Source organism: Diaphorina citri, unplaced genomic scaffold, assembly GCF_000475195.1.
Source record: "Diaphorina citri unplaced genomic scaffold, Diaci psyllid genome assembly version 1.1 scaffold821, whole genome shotgun sequence".
In the NCBI taxonomy this organism is placed as follows: Eukaryota; Metazoa; Arthropoda; class Insecta; order Hemiptera; family Psyllidae; genus Diaphorina; species Diaphorina citri.
The window spans coordinates 147,668-159,558 of record NW_007378253.1 but is presented as its reverse complement, the minus strand read 5'-3'; the positions used below and the strand labels follow the sequence as shown (position 1 = coordinate 159,558).

The 11,891-nt window shown below is 37.8% G+C and overlaps 1 protein-coding gene across 1 annotated transcript in view; it reads left to right on the top strand.

Moving 5' to 3' along the window:
• LOC103512317 (glutamine--fructose-6-phosphate aminotransferase [isomerizing] 1-like) overlaps positions 1-11,891 on the top strand; it is a 64,013-nt gene that overhangs the window by 7,834 nt on the left and 44,288 nt on the right. The window lies entirely within an intron of this gene.

Here is an 11,891-nt window from a genome sequence, read left to right as displayed (position 1 = left end):
ACTTTCATTTTGTACCTAATATATTTCTACAGGTCTCTCTCTCCCCTACCCTCCTCTTTTTTTTTTTTTTTTTCTTTGTTTCATTTGTTCTGTTGGGTAGGGAGAGAACCCCATCTCTAGAAGTTACCAATTTATTATGTCATATTGAGGAATCATTGTTTTCAATCAACCAAGCCAGCCTCTTTCAGCACATTCTCATTAGTAAAGTTGACTAAACTGGGGGCTGTTGTACTGTCCGTATTTGCAGCATCTTTTGGACCTTTCATTGGGCAGTTACCTCAAGTGAGTATATTTTTGAGGGATTACATAAAAAAAAAGAAACAATAATTGCAATTTTTCAAGATTTTTCTTCAAAAGTAGAAAAAAAAACCCTTTGCCCTGTTCACAAACATTCGCAATATTACTATTGCAATTTTTCAAGGCTTTTCTTTGATTTATTGATTTGCAATAAAAAAAAAAAATCTTTTCCATATCTACAAATCTTCGCGATTTCGTTCAGTTGGTAATTTGCTTTTACGCAGGTGTTGGGAAGATTATTTCCATTCGACGACCGAGGTTTGGTTCACGCCTATTGGGCTCCGAATTTCTGGGCCTTTTACAATACAGCGGACAAGGCAGCTGTGGTGTTGGGCAAACGGTTCCACTTGATCTCAAGCAATGTAACCAACACCATGACACGAGGACTGGTGGAAAACTCTCAACATGTAGTGCTGCCCTCCATAGAACCTTGCACTTGTTTCCTGTTGACTCTGCTGGGGATATTGGTAAGATTGATAGATTCGTATGAGCCCAACCCATCTTTTGGGATTTTTTGCCCCTACACCTAAGCCTCAGGGTGAGCTTTTTGTGTATGGAGTGAAGCTGGTAAGATTCTTCTCTTTTCCTTTGCTCATTAGATTTTTACCCTTATCGAGCTCTTGGAGCCACACAGGGCCCTTTTTGAGAGTTCTACTCTGCAGCTTACTGAACTTCTAGTTATTGTCATGAAAAAAGCACAACCCAAGGAATTTCGCAAAAAAAAAAAAAAAAAAAAAAAAAAAAAAAAAACCTTTCATTTTTTTTGTTTTTTAAACCCCCTAAAAAAAAAAAAAAAAAAAAAAAAAAAAAACCGTTACTACTGTTCGTATTGTTAAATCGCCTTAAAGAAAGAAGAAGAAAAATCCCTTGATTTCGACATTTCGACTTTTGTTTTAGCCCTGCTGTTACAAGCTGTGGAAATGTCCAGGCAATCCTCTTCACTTTGTGCGGTGCTTGGTTCTATGTTCCGCCACATCCTTTGTGTTTGGATGGCATGTCCATGAGAAAGCAGTCCTGCTTATCATCATTCCGTTTACGTAAGTTGATACTTAAGGATATAATTTGTTATCATACTAACACAACTAGACGGGTGCAATAGTCCTACATACTGGACTCCTTACACAGGGATTTCGCCAGAAAAGACCCCCTTTTCAATGTAATGTGACACAACTGGACAGAGGGACATAATTTATCTATGCTTATGTTGAGGGAACATAGCGTTATGCCGAGTTAGATACGAATAGCGCGGTTAAATTTTGACTTAATAGGGCGTAGCGCTGCCGCGCTACTTTATTCAAGTCTTACTGCCAGAAAAGACCCCCTTTTCAATGTAATGTGACACAATTGGACAGAGGGACATAATTTATTTATGCTCATGTTGAGGGAACATAGATAGCGTTATGCCGAGTTAGATACGAATAGCGCGGTTTAATTTTGACTCAATAGGGCGTAGCGCTGCCGCGCTACTTTATTCCAGTCTTACGATGAGACGGGACATGGTGCGATTGATATATAGCTTTTGATTACTATGAATTACGTATGTGTGACGTGTGTACATATTTAGTTAATTTCGAATCGCCCTTTTTAATGTTACGAACTTCGGTGTGGTTTCAGGTTGTTGGCCGTGATATGGAAGGAAGAGGCACGTATCTACCTACTCCTCTCAACCATAGGGTACTTCTCTCTGTTCCCTCTACTTTTCCGCCCCTTTGAGTTGCCAACAAAAACTCTCATATTTCTTACCCACTGTGCTTACTCTTTCGGTAGCATTGCGACTCTATATCGGGAACAGACCTGTACAAAGTTCTACCGTTTCCCGTTACTAAACAACGCCGAATCTTTGTACGTTTTTAATTTTCTTCCGATCTACTTGTTCGACAATGTCCTCATGAACATGTTCGGACTGAAAGAGAGGTATCCTTTTTTGAATTTGTTGATGATTTCTTTGTATTGCTCTCTAGGAGTTCTGTACTGTTATGTGAGGTATTTCTATTATTTTATGAAAATTACGTCGTCAGCGTACGCACATAAGAAAAAAGTATACTAAAATACGGAACTGAAAAAAGAGGTACACAAAAAGACCTGTTAACTTTCAAACGCAAACAGGTCATTTTATTGTCACCATTTGAAGCAAATCATGTAGTTCTGTGATTAGTGTAATGGAATACATGTCCCCATTTCGTAAAAAGTACTCAAATTCTAGATTACGCCCAGGCCTCAGTTTTGAGTAAAAAAGAGAATAGAAAAAAATATTTTGATTTAAGACTAGACAATTCATTTTATTTTTGTTATATTTTCTTTCTTTGTTGAGTGGTCATACAGGAAAATCTGTACTTAGAGGACTTCTTTTCTGAGTAAATGAAATTTTCGGATTTTTTCCCCCCTTTTAGGCGTTTTAATTTTCGGATTTTTCATCCAAACTTAAGAAAATTAAAACTTCTACAACAATGTATGTATGTATGTAGTCTAAAGTGTAGCACGTATTTATCAGACTTTATAGAATTCTATTCCCCTAGGATTTTATCAGTCACCAAACATATTAGGCTACAGAATACTATCTTAGAGATGCCAAAAAGAGCAGACTTCAATCCCAATCAGAGAGGAAAAAATGGATATGAAAGGAGCCTAGAGATTGTTTCTGGACGGCCAAGAGGTTTTAAACCCCAATCCTTCCAACACGTGAACACGAAAAGAAGAATTTAGGAAACCTCAAATAAATAAATAATTTATAGCTGTAAGCTATGACCATACCACCTTATTTTAGTGCAACAAAACTAATGTAACAAAATAAATATGAATTGGAGAAACTATGTACCCCAGCGAAAGTTATTCTATGAAATCTCCACCTTAATTCACAAGTTTATCTCCCAACTGCTGTTACCTCTCATCAACTGGGCTGCTTTTGCTTGATGAAGTCAGCAGCTGTTGACCTAGGTGGATAAGATCAAAATGAATATTGTACCTATGTGAAGATACCTGTATTTATTTTTTTCAAACATGAGATAAATGTATAAAAATGACATTTCTAGAATTTGCTGGACACACCACACCACTGGTGATAGCATGCTTTTAAAATCATTCTCATGCTCCATGCTCAGTATTTGCAACAATTGTTTCATAGGGGCCTACTATTTAATTCTATGGAGAAGAACCAATTAACACACAGTGCATTTAGCCTGTGGGTGCCATGTTTGTACTTTGACATTTTGATAGTTTAAACTTTGATATTTTGCTAGATTGGTCAAAGGTCAAAAATTAACATTTGACCAGTAAGACAAATATGATTTTATGATCAGATAAATGAGTTGCCATCATTTGTTATAGTTTTAAAAATTAATCACCTTCTTAAGTGTAGATTATGGAAATTACTGTGGTCACACAAACACATTTTTTTTTTTTTTTTTTATGTTGTTGAATGTTGAAAAGATGATGATAATTACCTAATTTTCATAATATTTTCATAATACCTAATTATTATTCCACTCAGGTTATAAGTCCATGACTTATTATTGCATACTGCATAGTTCAGTCATTATTTCATAAAATGCCCATCATAACTCACCTATTATTTGGGATAATGTAAAAGTTTTCCTTAGCAACTCACTGCATTGGCAGATCTATCAAGAAAATAGGTACCTACCATAAATAAATCAGTCTAAGCAAACAGGTACTCACTTACTTGAACATCAGTTCTATAAAGATTAGTATACAGTCTACATTACATGTACCTATCTATACTTAGACCAAGAGATTCTCAGTTATAACAATATTTGTTTTTGTTTGTTTGAAAGTGAAACCTAGGTATAAAAAAATCAATATTCTGGAAAAGAGCAGTCATTCATTCTTGGACAGTTGCAGATATTTGGAATTAGTAGGTATATGATTGAATAGTTCAACAATACAATCCATCTTGGCTTGTGTTATTAAACCAGAAGTAAATACATTCTCCTATCTCCTAATAAAGTATTGAGTACCTATTTGTTTGAAATCAGCCTATGAACATAATGAAAGCTATTACTCAAGTGGGTACCTACTTGGACTTGGATAGGTACTCCACATTACCAAAGTATTATTTATTGATTGTGTAGGAACTTTCATATTACTGGATGTTCCATACAATTGGGTAGCCAGTTCTTGGTCCTCATTTTAGGTTTCAAAAAGTAACTTTGTTTTTATAAATTTTGTTTCATAATTCTAATGCTTTTGGTTCAAGATCAAGCCCCAAAATTTGCATCAGTCAAATCTCTAATAAAAAATAAAAACGAATTTCAACTTGATGTACCTAAGATAGGTACATTGATTTATTAAAGCTCTTTTTAGGTCGCATAGCAATTCTAATGTTACCTACAAAGAAGAGAAGTAAGTACCTACTCGTAGGTATAGGTACCAAAAATCGTGAGGTTTTGTTTCAGAACCATCATTATTTTGAAAATAATACTGTTCATGTAACAATTTGAAATTCAAATGAGGGTGTTATGTAAAACATAATGGGATCTAATTTTGGTGGTAGGGACCTCAATAAATTTCTGGGTTCGAACGTTTCAAGATACGAAAATAAGATCGATAAGTTTCGATAGGTACTGTACTAGGCTCATTCAAAGAGGACCAATTTTACAGGGTGATTCTGATGTTTTCGTTAACACACTTCATTAACTACCAAGATTCAGTTCCTTATAAAATTTCAAATTAACAATAAAATTGAAGACCAAGGAACACTGAAAATATACAAAAAATTGTACCAAGTTTTCTGGAAACTAACAAACTTACCAATGTCCAAGTGGTAGAATATTGAACTTACCAATGTCCAAGTGGTAGATTTGAGATGCCAGATGTGAACCAATCAGAGAGAGTGACAAGAAGTATGGCCATGTTTGACCACTAAGAATGCCACAAGTGACTAGACTGCTCATCATTACCCCACCAAAACCAGACAAGTACAGCTTTGTTTTGTCTCCAAACAAAATTGCTGTTGATTTCAAACCAAGGGAAATATCTTCTTTTCTATCCTGAAATCCAAAAGTACAATAATACATGGGTACTTATAGGAATCATGTTTTTCAAGCTTTTAAATCAAATGAATTAATATATAACATATGTTATTCATTGGTACGGCAGTCCTCTATTAACATTGTCAATATTTGTAATACTTTTAGAGATAAAGTTCACCCTATTTTCACATAAATCAATTAAATGTATTCTCACCTGATGGGCATAAATGGTATCATAGATAATTGTCCAGCATATTCCCGACAGATACATGGTGTATATGAAAGTGGGTAGTGGGTGCTATGTTATCTATTCATTTTGACACACCCTGGGTCTGCTTTGTTTGTCTAAGACGTCTTTGTGTTGCATTGCCTCAGGACTTCAGGAGGCGAAAGTTGTCCCTTTGTATTTTGCGGGTACTAGCTGTGTACACGTACATTTTAAGTTGAATCTCTATGATTTAAAAAAAAAAAACGGTTTCTAATGTCACTGTACAACTGCCAAGGTTTTTAGTTACGGGGTTTTTACCATCTATTCCGCGAAATCTACTTGTCTCCTCAAATTAACCTCAGCCAGCTTGAATGAGACCGGGAAAAGCTAGAAGTACGCGACTGTCCAGATCGTCACCCATCCGGAAGGACACCCACCCAGAAATCCCTTGACAACTGGTGCATTGAACGTGCTACTGCCGCTGGCTACTGATGATGTTTGGGTTTTCCTTCACTCTCATTGGTCACGTGACCAATATAACGAAAGCAATAACAAAATAACAACCCCTGGCCAATTACCTGTAACTTTGGAACGCCCAAAGTTATATCGTGTCAAGAAGAAAATCCATATTCCTAACTGAGAAAAAAACTAGGGTGCCGGCAGCCTAATTTGGTGACTGGGTTCCGGCACTCTAATATTGAACTCTATATCAGGAAGCTCGACACTATAATATAGCATTCCAACAGCCTAAATCAGGGGAAGTATAACCCAATAATAGAGTTCTTCCACCCTAAACTTCTGGCACCCTGTCACCATTTTTTTCTTAGTGCTTCTTGTCAATAATGTCTCTTTTGTGAAATGTTTCCCTCTGGTCAATAATATATCTCGTGAAGTGTTTTTTTTCTCTTCCTCGTCAAAAGAACGAGGGATTGTTACGCCATTAGACAAGGCCATCCACTTTCTGATTCAACCCCCGGGTAACTGCTCTTCCTCGTCAAAAGAACGAGGGATTGTTACGCCATTAGACAAGGCCATCCACTTTCTGATTCAACCCCCGGGTAACTGTTTCTGATTGCTGTAAGTCTTGTCTGCCTGGGTGACGCCCTGATGCGGAAGATGTCTTAAGCATCGTGCACACTAAGATCTCTTAAGCAATGTCCACACTAAGACTGTCTTGTCTGCCTGGGTGACGCCCTGATGCGGAAGATGTCTTAAGCATCGTGCACACTAAGATCTCTTAAGCAATGTCCACACTAAGATCTCTTAAGCATAAGCAGTGTCTACACCAAGATGTCTTGAGCAATGTCCACACTAAGATGTCTTGAGCAACGTCCACACTAAGATGTCTTAAGCAGTGTCCACACTAAGAGCTCTTAAGCAGTGTCCACACTAAATGTCTTGAGCAATGTCCACACTAAGATCTCTTAAGCATAAGCAGTGTCTACACCAAGATGTCTTAAGCAATGTCCACACTAAGATCTCTTAAGCATAAGCAGTGTCTACACCAAGATGTCTTAAGCAATGTCCACACTAAGATGTCTTGAGCAACGTCCACACTAAGATGTCTTGAGCAACGTCCACACTAAGATGTCTTGAGCAACGTCCACACTAAGATGTCTTAAGCAGTGTCCACACTAAGAGCTCTTAAGCAGTTATGAAATGTGGGCACAAAATGCCTAAATATATCAAATATTTTTTTTTACTTTCTATTACTACAGTATAGCGGAGCTATACTAGTAATGAAAGTATTGCAATCGGTCCAAATCTGAGGTTTTATCGTCCCGAAATCGAAGAGAGAAGGAAGACAGGATGGGAAAAAGCCACCAGTTCCGAGAAAAAACATTCTCCGTTCAGGATAAAATCCGCCCCGGGCGAGAATCAAACTCGCGGCCTAGCGCTTGATTATAATTAAATTTTTACTCTAACTTTATTTATATTTCTTCAGGTATTGCTCTAGACGCCGCTGATGGAGTGGACATTGCCATTGTCAAGAAAAGTGGCAAGGTTTCAGCCTTGGAAGATGAAATCCAAACCCGTAAGTGTCAATTAGTTGAATGAGTGTATCGGGCTCATTTGGAATATGTGGCCACGTATTCCAAATGATTAAAAGCAAATTAATCTACAGCTTAAGAATTCATTTACGCAATAAAAAAAAAAAAAAAAAAAAAAAAAAAAAAAAAAAAAAAAACTTTTTTCCCCCTTAATTCTTCCCCCCCTCTTTTTTTTTTCTCCCCTCTTCCTCCTCTTCTTACTTCTCCTACTCTTTCTTTTCCTCCTCTTCTTACTTCTCCTACTCTTTCTTTTCCTCCTCTTCTTACTTCTCCTACTCTTTCTTTTCCTCCTCCTCTTCCTTCTCTCCCTCCTCTCCTTTTCCTCTTTCTGTTCCCCTTCCTCCTCCTTTTCCTCTTTCTTTTACTCTTCCTCTTCCCTTGTCCTCTTTTTCGATTTGCAGTATTCAAAAATACTAATATTTTTCTGTGTCCAGGTCTCAAAGAGCTCAACGTAGAAGAATCAAGCGCCACTCATGTGGGTATAGCCCACACCCGTTGGGCAACCCACGGGGCCCCCTCCGAAGTCAACTCACACCCACAGAGGTCTGACATAGATCAGACATTCTGTGTGGTGCACAACGGCATCGTCACCAACTACAAGGAGCTGAAGGCTTTCCTCACCAACAAAGGTAAAAAGTTTGTCCCGTCTTGGGTCTTATTGTCCCCAATGGAGGTCCGTCCCGAATAGAATATGGAGGTCTGATTGTCCCAAAATAGAAGAGAAAATGCATTTGGGTAAAAAATATGAACAAAAGATCTAGTCCTACGTAATAAGTTGTGAACAATCCAAATCCGAGGTTAAAACTCCAAAAAATTAAATTTAATAGGTTTCGACCTTTCAAATTTAATTTGCTGTTCTCTCTTGGGTCTTATTGTCCCGTCTTGGGTCTTATTGTCCCGAATGGAGGTCCGTCCCGAATAGAATATGGAGGTCTGATTGTCCCAAAATAGAAGAGAAAATGGAGCAGTTGCATTTGGGTAAAAAATATGAACAAAAGATCTAGTCCTACGTAAAAAGTTGTGAACAATCCAAATCCGAGGTTAAAACTCCAAAAAATTAAATTTAATAGGTTTCGACCTTTCAAATTTAATTTGCTGTTCTCATGAAAAAGCTCAAAGATTTTTGACGTCAGAGTTTAGATGGCTGAAAGAGTTTTGAAGTCACAGTTTTGACGTTCTCTACCATTGTCTCATCCGAGCGTTTTGATCCGCAGGTTACCGGTTCGAATCCGAAACTGACACAGAAGTGATCGCCAAGCTGGTCCATCACATTTACTCTCAGCATCCTGCCTACTCCTTCCGGGAACTTATTGAGCAAGTTGGAAAAGCTCAAAGATTTTTGACGTCAGAGTTTAGATGGCTGAAAGAGTTTTGACGTTCTCTACCATTGTCTCATCCGAGCGTTTTGATCCGCAGGTTACCGGTTCGAATCCGAGACTGACACAGAAGTGATCGCCAAGCTGGTCCATCACATTTACTCTCAGCATCCTGCCTACTCCTTCCGGGAACTTATTGAGCAAGTTGTTCAACAGTTGGTAAGCTTCCTCCACAGTCAGATCAAATTGGATTTCATGCCGCAAAGGGTTAAGAGGCGCAGATCCCTTATATGAAATGTAGGCACAAAATGCCTAAATATATCAAATATATTTTTTATTTATCTATCTATCTATCTATATATAAATAAAATTGTAGATTTGTCTGTACATTGCTTAGAATCGTGAAATTTTTAGTTATTCTTACTCCTTATGCATCCACGATTCCAAAAATCACATTAGAAAAATTTCTGTCTGTCTGTCTGTCTGTCTGTCTGTCTGTCTGTCTGTCTGTCTGTCTGTCTGTCTGTCTGTCTGTCTGTCTGTCTGTCTGTCTGTCTGTCTGTCTGTCTGTCTGTCTGTCTGTCTGTCTGTCTGTCTGTCTGTCTGTCTGTCTGTCTGTCTGTCTGTCTGTCTGTCTGTCTGTCTGTCTGTCTGTCTGTCTGTCTGTCTGTCTGTCTGTCTGTCTGTCTGTCTGTCTGTCTGTCTGTCTGTCTGTCTGTCTGTCTGTCTGTCTGTCTGTCTGTCTGTCTGTCTGTCTGTCTGTCTGTCTGTCTGTCTGTCTGTCTGTCTGTCTGTCTGTCTGTCTGTCTGTCTGTCTGTCTGTCTGTCTGTCTGTCTGTCTGTCTGTCTGTCTGTCTGTCTGTCTGTCTGTCTGTCTGTCTGTCTGTCTGTCTGTCTGTCTGTCTGTCTGTCTGTCTGTCTGTCTGTCTGTCTGTCTGTCTGTCTGTCTGTCTGTCTGTCTGTCTGTCTGTCTGTCTGCACAGTGATCCCGTGGGCTATATCGCATTTTCCCTGTTCCCTTGTTGGGAGTGCCTGTAAGTAAATGATAAGTAAAACAGATTAATAATTTATTATTATACTTAGGTATTGTGTTACTGTTGGGTACTGAGATCTTGTACAACCAGAGGCTATTAATAATGTCAAGTAACAAATCTTAGCTGAAATTATGACCTAACTTGGGGATTTTTACCTATCATATGCGATACATCCTCCACTTCTGTAGATTGACCTTCATGTTACGAAAGATTTAGTGGTTGGGTGGAAGAGCTCCTCCAGGAGAACCCTGCCACTTATGAGGAAGCCGTAAATAAAGATTAATTTGAACTGGATTACCCCAATGACCGTATTGATGCAGTCCTTAGGGCTGGGCTATAACAGATAAGGTTCGTACTCGGAACTTCTACCCTGTCCTCTCTTCGATTTCGGAACGACAAGACCTCCCTTGGTACAGTTCCCTCTATGAAATCTCTTTGAGAAAAAGCCTAATATTCTATTACCCAAGTTCGGTCATAACTTCAGTAATCGAGATCAAATGCCACAGATTAAGTATTAACCCCCAAGTTGATTATCGTTTCAGCTCTGCTCTGTGGACTTTACTGCACATATCTCTACTTTTCATCATTATACTGCGCGGTACTTGACTATAATGACTATTCTATCCAGCACATTTTAATTTGGATCCACCTACGACTAGCTCTTTTTTTAGTCGACTTTCTGCACATCCCACTTGGAATACTCCTAACTGAGGGCATCTAATGGTTTACTTATAGAATATCCTATCCGGCTACTGCTATTTTCTTTGAAAAATTACCAATCGGGCTTACACTTACCTTGACATCTTCGTTTAAAATTACCATTAATATTAGAGACACCGGAAAAGGAACGACTTAACTTTTGTGAGTCTAGAAGCACACTCAGCACTCACAAGTACCTACTTAAGACTCACAAACCTTGACTTTCATTACTTGTAGCTTGTAGTAAATGTTGTGCATGAAAACGTAGCATCTTTGATTTTTCACCGTCCAAATTAAAGTTCCAAAATGTTCGTAGTTCTAAAAGAGTTTTCATGGTGGTGGAATAAAAAATGTCACTAAAAAGGACGGGCAATGAAAAACGACGTATCTAGTTATAATAAGAAAAGCAATATTTAGACCTCTTTGAATTTTTAAACCCTTTTTTGTAACTTTCTTAATTTGTAGATTTGTCCAATAAAAATTATTTCTTTTGCAGCTTTTTAAGACTTAAAAAGCTTTGAAATCCGGTGCGACTTAACTTTTGTGAGTCTAGAAGCACACTCAGCACTCACAAGTACCTACTTATTACTCACAAACCTTGACTTTCATTACTTGTAGCTTGTAGTAAATGTTGTGCATGAAAACGTAGCATCTTTGATTTTTCACCGTCCAAATTAAAGTTCCAAAATGTTCGTAGTTCTAAAAGAGTTTTCATGGTGGTGGAATAAAAAATGTCACAAAAAAGGACGGGCAATGAAAAACGACGTATCTAGTTATAATAAGAAAAGCAACATTTAGACCTCTTTGAATTTTTAAACCCCTTTTTATAACTTATTTGTAGATTTGTCCAATAAAAATTATTTCTTTTGCAGCTTTTTAAGACTAAAAAGCTTTGAAATCCGGTGTTGGTTGAGCTGCTTGTTCGTATTTGGCTTTTTGAAATTGATAAAAAGGACGGGCAATGAAAAATGACGTATCTAGTTATAATAAGAAAAGCAACATTTAGATATCTTTGAATTTTTAAACCCTTTTTTGTAACTTTCTTAATTTGTAGATTTGTCCAATAAAAAATATTTCTTTTGCAGCTTTTTAAGACTAAAAAGCTTTGAAATCCGGTGTTGGTTGAGCTGCTTGTTCGTATTTGGCTTTTTGAAATTGATCCATGTATGATTCACCTGGTCATAAGGTTTGGTGGTAGATTTTGTTTGCACCAATAAACTTAGTACCCAGGTACCTTCGTAGATTCGTATAAGCTTAACCCATCTTTTGGGGCTGTTTGCCCCTACACCTAAGCCTCG